This window comes from Antechinus flavipes, chromosome 2 (genome assembly GCF_016432865.1).
Source record: "Antechinus flavipes isolate AdamAnt ecotype Samford, QLD, Australia chromosome 2, AdamAnt_v2, whole genome shotgun sequence".
NCBI classification, from domain to species: Eukaryota; Metazoa; Chordata; class Mammalia; order Dasyuromorphia; family Dasyuridae; genus Antechinus; species Antechinus flavipes.
In genome coordinates, this window is record NC_067399.1 from 399,920,049 (window position 1) to 399,929,608 (window position 9,560).

At 36.6% G+C, this 9,560-nt stretch overlaps 1 pseudogene; it reads left to right on the plus strand.

Annotated features, from left to right (window-relative positions):
* Positions 1-993: 993 nt before the first annotated feature.
* Positions 994-1,996, plus strand: LOC127546743 (60S ribosomal protein L9-like; annotated as a pseudogene).
* Positions 1,997-9,560: the final 7,564 nt, after the last annotated feature.

Consider the following 9,560-nt stretch of genomic DNA (forward strand, 5'->3'; position numbering starts at 1 on the left):
AGAGATACACATACACATGCACATGCACAAGCATGCATACAAAACACATTTCTGCTCCAGTGTCCTCTCCCAAGCAATAATCTAAGAACAATATACATATATTCAAAATCATTTTAGTGCTAGTATCCTTAAAATACCATATCCCAAATTATAGCCAGAATCTCACATCAGAATCTTAGCCTTGTCTATTTCCTGGGATAAAGTTTTGAGGACTTCTCTTGGGATTAGGAGTTTATCAAAACAAAAACTACCATCAGTTTCCTCCAGAATTCCCTTGGGAGGGATAATATTATGATACTTTTGGAGCTGAAAGAATCTTTAGATTATCATATAATTGTTAGACCAAAGAGATTCCATTTTGGAGCTAGCCCACCATTTTGTAACTATAAAAGGGATCTAAGTCTTTGAATTTTGTGTCCTTCAAATGTTTTTGGTAATCCTTTCCCCTTCCCACCTGTGCCCCTATCCTCTAAGACATACTCTGATCTAATCACAGCTTGACTGATGCATTCCTACTTTCCTGTTTTTACCGTGTAAAAATTGTTTAAAAACCAAAGAGCCATGAGCTCCAGTTCCTTAAATTGACCAAGAGCTTTGGATCTGATTTGTTTCTGCAGCTGCATGCCTTGCTAACTAAATCATTGTCTGGTTGTCGCTTGATGCCTTTATTTTCTATAACACAGCTCAATTCATTTTACAGATGAATGATTTGAAACCTGGTGAGGTTAAATGACTTGTCCATGGTCACACAGATAGTAAACATCAGAATCAAGAATTAAAGTCAGGTCATCTGAGTTCAGAATCAGGAGAGCACTTTCCACTGTCTCATGTTGCCTCAATCTAGGAAGTTGTTCAATCTGCCTGCTGAGAGCAATCACTCCGGATCATTGGGTCAAGACCCCATAACTTCTCAGAATTGTTGCTAATCTAAAGTTGGGCCAAAGGAAATAAGCAATGAAAATAAATGAATCTTGCAAAGCAAGATGCTTGAGCATGGGTATAAGGTTGGTGACATTAGTAGGGTCCTCTGGACCCTGGCTATTTTTATCATGTGTCTCTCAATTTCTTTTTCCTCTTCTTGGGAAACAGCACAAGCAACCGCAGATCTCACTCTTGAAATATATTTTTCACCCAAGGAATTTCTGATTTCAACAAACGAGCCATTCTCTTGAATAACAACCTTGATGAGGAAATGCGAATACTTCTTTCTTAATAAGGGCTTCCAAAATCATCAATTTCCTCTTCCCTTCCCCCAAATACCTATCTAATCTAGAAATTTTGGGAAATTATTTCTTTCCTTTTAGCCATGTAATATGATGCCAAGTTTGGAATTTTCTTCTCTTTCGTATCCAGAGAATTTGTACCTTTCACTCACTTAAAGAAGGAGGATAAGGAAAAGAAACCATTAAACTGCTCTTTTGGCCTATTTATCCCCATAAGCAACCAGACTATTGACATTCCAGAAAATGTTAATATCTTTCTTGAGGGCTAGACAGTTATTGAGAAGAGGGACAGAGGAATCTTCTGGAGGAATTTCAATTGTATCATTGTTGAATTCAGTCTTCTTGGGGGAAAGAAAAAAGGCTCCAGGTAGACAAGTAGCAGGGAAATTAAAAAGAACTTTGAATGGTGCACAATCTGTATTTATGTACAAAACATGATCAAAGGTGTTACCTTGGGTTTTCATTACAAGATGAGGTCTGTAAATGTTCATTTCCCCATCAAAGTTGTTATTCACGAGAATGGTTCTCTTGTGGAAATCAGAAATTTCTTGGGTGAAAAATATATTCAAAGAGTTCACATGAGACCAGGTGTTGCTTATGTTGTTTCCCAAGCCTAAAAAGATAAGTTAATTCTTGAAGGAAATGATTTTGAATTTGCATCAGATTCAGCTGTCATGATCCAACAGGCCACCACAGTAAAAAACAAGGATTTCAGAAAATGTTGGATGCTATTTATGTTTCTGAGAAGGATAGTGCAACAAGCTGATGAATAAGTTGGGAAAGATGCCAAAGGCTGGGTCCTGAGGAGTCAACACTTATTCAGATGGCAAAATAAAAATCCTTTTTTTGTAAAAAAAAAAAAAAGAGAGAGAGAGAGAGAAAGAGAGAGAATCCATTAATTTCCATATATGAGAAATGGTCTCTAAAATCCATTTACTTAAAGACTTCTGTCTGGGAAAAAATATTTGCTCACTTATCCAGGGCCAAGTAATGAATTTTGTATAGGGAATAATGAATAGAATACTGGACTTGGAGTCAGGAAGACTTGAATTCAAATGTTATTTCTCTTAGCCTCAATTTCTTCACCTGTAACATGGAACTAATAATAATAATAATAATAATTGTTTTTATCTCCCAGGGTTATTGCACCATTAAATGGGATCATATATGTAAAGTGATTGCAAGCCACTTGATATATACCTTATTACATAAAATAAAGTGCTATGTATGCTATTATTTACACAAAAAGCTATGTAAATGCTAGTTATTATTATTATTATTATTATCATAAAGGAAAACAAAACCAACAACTTCCTTCATGAGCTTGGACTAGTAGCTATGTACATCTTCAGAGGTAGAGTACTTGGAGCTCAAATTCACCCTTTGGAAACCAGGCTTCCTCTGTGGTTTTCTGGAGATGATAAGATATATGTGTACGTGTTGATGTCGGAGATGAAGGTATGAAGGGAGAAAAGGAGAGCCCCAGGGGCGCCAGGAGCATATTTCTGATCCAGCAGCCTTTCCCCGAGTAAACAATAAGCTAAGAAAATTCCAGGTGACAACGCTGGTCTCTGATTAAAGAAAGGTTTTCCATACTCAGTGATTCCCAGGGACATTCTGTTGAAGAAGACTCTCAGTGATGAATTCCCCATAATGTGCAAGTCACTGGGCAGAGCATATAGAAACCAGCTTCCAAGCCTCAGGATAGAAAGAGTCAGTTGTGAATAATGTGCTGTAGCCCTCAGAGGCATTCATGGTGCAGAAATCAAGTTTATAGAAGTTTTCACTGCTCTATAGTTCCTGGTATTTAACCAGGCACCCCTGGTTAAGCTTTCAAAACAGACTCAGTATCAAGATACATGTGGAAATCCTATTAACAAATCATAGGATTTATAGGTTGGCCTGAGGGACTAAGTTCATTGAAGAAGTGCAGAAAGGAAAAAGAATATCAAGTTGGAATTCGTTTCACTTAGGTGAATTCTGCAACCTCACTTTACACTCAAACCTACCTGTTATATGTCTTTTTCAGCATGTCAGAATTTTTTCCTTTTGCATTCTAGAAATGTTTCCTCATTTTAGAATGTTTGGGTTTGCTAGAAGAGGCTCGGCATTGTAGAATATTTGGCTTTTATAAATATTCCAGCATCTTAAAGTGTTCTGGATTTCTAGAAATATCTTATCCCTTAACAGAGACTGAGGTTTCCTGAAACTCCTGTAGCTCTAAGCATACAGTTGTTTTTTTTTTTTTTTTTGCATGCAGTAAATGCCTAATAAATATTTGTTGACTGAATAAGTAAATGCTACTTTTCTGCACACTATTTTGAAACTGATTCAAAATTTCCACAAGGCAGTCTCACACAGACTTATGCTACCTACATCTGCCTATTTGCTGACTTTGATCTCTGAAAGAAAAAAGGAAGGAAAGAACCGCTCCCCCCCCCCCCAATATTTATTAAGCATTGACTTTGTGCCTGGCAATCTGATAGATATAAATATAAAATAATGCAATCTCTGCCTTCAAGGAACTTATATTTTACACGGAGGGGAGAAAACACATCAAAGGGAGCTAGATGTGCACATTGATGTTGATCCATTGTACAATATGCCATATCATAAGGGCCATCTCCACTCATCCTGACCTATATCTTGCCCCTGGGCCCAGATGGCTTTGTAGGAGAGAGTGAGGCTGGAGACTTTGTACAACCCACAGTCACTAAAGTCCAATTCATTTGCATATCATGGCATCACCTCCCTGAAGTCATGGTTATCTTAGTGAATGAAAGACAAACAGCCTCTGTGAATAGAAAGAGAATAAAAGGAAGAAAAAAAGAAAAAAAGAAAGGAAGGAAGGAAGAATAAAGAAGAAAAAAGGAAAAAAAAAGAAAGAGAAAGGAAGGAAGGAGGGAGGAAAGGAAGAAGGAAAGAAGGAAGGGAAGAAGGGAGGAAAAAAAGCTCTGCTGCCCCACCCTCAATGAGCCTGCTCTTACTTAAAGAGATTGTCTTTTGTTCAGTTTTTATTTGTTTCCTGTCAACTTAGACAATCTGAGAGATGTGAAGTGATACCTCAGAGTTGTTTTAATGTGCATTTTTCTGATCAATGATGATTTAGAGCATTTTTTTCATAACGTTTAGATGACTTCAATTTCTTCATTTGAAAATTATCTGTTTATATCCTTTGACCATTTATCAATTGTTGAATGAACTTGTATTTGTATAAATTTGACTCAATTCTCTAAATATTTTAGAAATGAGACTTTTATCAGAAGCACTGGCTGTAAACATTGTTTCCCAGGTTCCTGCTTCCCTTCTAATCTTAGTTACCTTAGTTTTATTTATATAAAAACTAGAACCTAACATTTCAGGGTTTTCAAAACACTAAAATATCCATTTTATATAAAATATAAATTATCTCATTTTTCTTTATAATAATACTTATTACCCCCATTTTACAGAGGAAGAAACTAAGGCAGAAGAAGGTAACTTGCCCAGAGTCACAGTTGGTAAATATTTGAGATAGGATTTGAACTCAGGTCTTCTTGATTCCAGATCTAACCCTATCTACTGAGCTACTTAAGAACTTTATTTCCCTGCATTCTTTTGTACTAAATATTCCATTGGATGTTTGTTCCAAGGATCCTTAGATACCATGAACAAATCTTGTTTAGTTGCTTCTAGGACCCTCATCCCCTACTTAACTCCCAGATGTTTCCCAAATAGGTGTCTTCCTTTTTTGCCAAAGGTTCTAGGAGGAATAGTCTTTGAGGAAATGGAATAGAAAGAGAACTAGATTTGAGGTCAGAAGTTCTGAGTTCAAATCCCAGCTCTCTCCACCCACTGGTCTTGTGATCTTGGGCATCTAATCTAATCTCTAATTTTTCACTTATAGAAACCCTATGACTCCGTGTTAGTTAGACAGAAAGCATTTAGGCATTTTCCTAGCAATTTGTGGAAGCTGCAGTATCTTGCTCTTTTTGTGCTGGGGACAGATGGAGGTGGGGGCAAGATAGTTACATTGACTGCTGTTTGGGGCACCTTTGCCTGAGAGCCTGGAGCTAAGACAGTGGTCAGTCTGCCTCTGAGAAGTCTAGTGTTGGTACTTGTGGTCAAGTAGGCTCTCAGAGTCTGAAGCTTCCATGTGTCCTTAAAAGCAAGGATTGTCAGATACAGGGGGCCTTATTATTTTCATCTGTGAGCACTCAAAGAGCCTCTCTAGCACTCTGTCCCAGATGTTGTATGTAAAAAGATTCTAGTTGTGATTCCTGCCCTCAGGGTGATTATATTCCATAGGGTATAGGTCAATATAACATATAATTACAGAGACTTTGGGCTTCTTCTTTGTTTTTTCAATGTTGTAGTAGAAGATTATGAATGACTTTCCTCTCAACACTCCTAAAAAGCAGCTAATGCAAGTATTATTTACATGTTTTATGGATAAAGAAATTGACATTTATGAATAATTTGTCCAAGGTCACAACACATTTGTCAGAACTGGAATTTGAATCTATGTTTTCTTATTCTAAGATAATTACATTTTTTACTATATCATGCTGTTTCTTGGAATTAAGGACCTGAGATAAAGTGCTTATAATGTGTTTGCCAGACTCTTGGGGACTTACACCATCTCCTCAGTCCCTGAGAATTATTATGGATGGTTGTAGTTAGTCTGGAGCTGCTAGATGGTACAGCGGCTAGAATACTAGGCTTGGAGTCAGAAAAACTCATGTTTCTGAGTTCAAATTTGGCTTCAGACATTATTAGCTGTGTGACTCTGGCTAAGTCACTTAACTCTATTTGTCTCAGTTTCCTCATCTGTCAAAATGAGTTGGAAAAGGAAATGGCAAATCACTCCAGTATTTTGGACAAGAAAATTCAAAGGGGTCGCAAAGTCAGACATGACTAAACAAGAAAACAAAATTAGCCTAGCTTGGAGTTGAAACAAATCTGCTTCCCCTAATTTAGGTATAATCCTGTTTTCATAGGTGTAAAATATATATTTTTTTGTTTTTCTATCTTCTACTCAGATCAATTGGTGTAATTGGAAACTCCCAGGAGTCATTTTTACCAGTCTTGGCTAAGTGAGTTCCTGGTCTAAGAGTCCAATCCAACTTTGATGGCATGTTGGTCTTAACCTGCCATTGCTCTAAGCCCAATGCTCTGATAAACAAGAATCTGCTCTTGAAAGACCGGCCTAAATTCCAATAGACTTGTGACAGAAAGTGCCATTCATATCCAGAGAGAGAACTATGGAGACAGAACGTGCATCAAAGCACCTTTGTTGTTGTTTGTTTGCTTGTTTTTTTCCTTGTGGTTTTTTACCTTTTGCTCTGATTTTTTTTATTACACAGCATGATGGATATGGAAATGTTTAGATTAATTGCACATGTTTTATCTATATTGGATTGCTTACTGCCTTGGGGAGAAGGGGAGAGAGGGAGAAAAAATTGAAACACAATGTTTAGCAAAAGTGAATGTTTAAAACTATCTTTGCATGTATTTGGAAAAATAAATGGATCTGGGAAAAAAAGAAAGACTGTTCTATACCCCAAAGAAATAAAAGAAAGAGAAAAAAATCCTATATGGACAAGTATATTAAAAGAAATTCTTTTTGTGGCAGCTAAAAATTAGGAACTAAGAAAGAGCTTTCCTATTAGGGAATGGCCATCCTAATTATGGCTTATATCTATAAATAAATGTTATGGTATCGTAAAAAGTGATAAAATTGAAAATTTCAGATGATACTGGGAAGACCTTTATGAACTGACACAGAATGATATGAGCAGAAGCAGGAGAACAATTTATATAGTGCTAACATTATAGGAACAGTGATCAGAGAAATGATAAACCATGAGTCCAAAAGAATGAAGATGAAACATACTACTTGCCTTTTGACAGAATGGTGATGAACTCAAGATATAGAAAGAGACCTACATTTTTGGACATGACTAATAGGGGAATTTGTTTTTCCAGATTATGTAGATGTATATTAAATAATTTTTGATTTTTGTTTTGAAACTTACTCCACAGAGGTAGGAGTAAGAGGAATAGATTAATTTTTTTTTAAAAAAAATGCTTGTTATTTGAAAAAATAAAACACATGGAGAAAAGATTAAACTACTGCTAAATCTTTTCTAAATGAGGCTGTCTTGAATAGTGGATAGAATGCTGCATTCAAATCCTGTCTCACATATTTACTAGCAGTGAAACACTGGACAATTTCCTTTCTGAGCTTCAGTTTCTATATCTGTTAAATGGGAATAATAATAGCACCTACTTCACAGGCATATTGTGTAGAGGAAGTACTATTGGTAGAGCACTTATCAAATCTTAAAGTATCTTATTACTATTTTACTTTATAAATCTATAGTTATAAACTCTCTAATTCAATCACTTAATTTTAAAGATAAGGAAACCCAAGCCCAGAAAAGTTAATGGTTTGACTAAAGTTTCCCTATAAATCAGTAGAGCTAGAACTAGGCAGGTAGGGGATTCAGCGGATAGAACACGCAATTTGGAGCTAAGAGAGCATTAGTGTTTAGTTCTTTTTCAGTTGTGTACAGCTCTTTGTGACCCCTTTTTGTGTTTTCTTTCAAGATACTGGAATGATTTCACATTTCCTTTTTCATCTTATTTTATAGATGAGGAAACTGAGGTAAACAGGATTAAGTGAAATTTGAACTCAGATCGTCCTGACCCTACTCCTGGGACTATTCAGTGCACCAACTAGCTGCCCTTAGAGTTCAAATTTGGCCTTAAATACTTACTAGCTGTGTGACTGAAAAATTATTTAACCCCTACACCTCTCAGTATTTTCATCTATAAAACGGTAGAATCATAGCACCTACCTTCCAGGATTTTTGTGAAGATGAAATGTGTAAAGAATTTTTCAAGCCTTAAATAAATACACACACACACATATATATAATACTATAAATACTAGCTATCATCATCATCATCATGACCACCATCATCATCATCTTCAGCAGCAGCAGCAGCTTAACAGGATCTTTATCTCAAACTTAAGTTCTGATTGATAGCCTGAGACTTCAAAGTATCTAAGTACCCCAAGTTTACTCTCCGAGGTCATGATGATCAGACCCTAGTTCTCATCCTTTAACTCTAGCTAAGTCTTGATTCTCCAAAGCTAAAAAATGGGAAAGACTTGTTATCTTTCCAGCAGGGATTGTATGAGGGATTCAGATTTAATATATACCCAGAGCTGCAATTTTCTGGGCCTCTAAAAGGGGTTACCTAAGCAAAGGTATTACAGAGAATTTTGTCATTGAAAAGTAGAAGCAGTATATAGTTTGTAGAGTTTACCTGTTCCATCCAATAGAGTTTAATAACAAGGTCCTCAAGGTAACACATAGAATTTAGTGATAGTCCCTGGTGACATATGCAGAATTTAGTGACAGTCCCTGGTGAATTTAGTGATTTCTTTTAGGGTCACACATAAAGCTCCGTGACTATATCTGGGGATAAACAGAGAGCCTAGGGACAGTGTTTCCAGCCATATGCAGAGCACTTGGTGACAGTCCCTGGGGATGCATACAGAGCTTAGTGACAGGGTATGTACCTTCAGGGCACAGAGAGCTCTTAAGAACAAGATTTCCAGCTACAATATAGAATATAGTGACAGGATCCTTAGAAATGCAAACAGAACTGAGTGACAGGGCCTATACAGACATACATAAAGCATAGTACATTTTCACATATTTATACATATTCATTATGTGTATATTTATATTTGTACATACTGTCTTCCCCAATAGAACATATGTTCCTTGAGGGAAGGGATTATTTCCATTTTGTGTTTGTAACCCCAGCAACTAGCACAGTGTCTAGCGTATGCTTAATTAATGCTTTTATTATTTCATTGATTGATCTTAGTACGGGGTTGCTGCGGGTACCACAGAAGCTAGTGACAGGACACCAGGTGATGCACATTGTCTGGCAGTGACAGAAACTCTGAAATACATAAACTGTCTCAGCACTACCAAAATAACCTTAGTGCTAACAACAGATTTTCTCCTGGGTGCCTGAGACCCTCTATATTTATGGAAGAATCAGCAGATAATCTATTAGTCTGGCACTGTGCCCCAACTCTGAATTGTCTATACTGATTGGAGTTTATTGAAGACAGCATCTTTCTCTGTACACTCTACCAGGCTGAGATATGTTTGCTTAAGTTTGACAGACCATAGAATCAACTCTGGATGTGGGGCTACTGTTCATTCTTTTTTTTTTTTTTTTTTAATAACTTTTTATTGATAGAACGCATACCAGGGTAATTTTTTACAGCATTATCCCTTGCATTCACTTCTGTTCCGATTTTTCCCC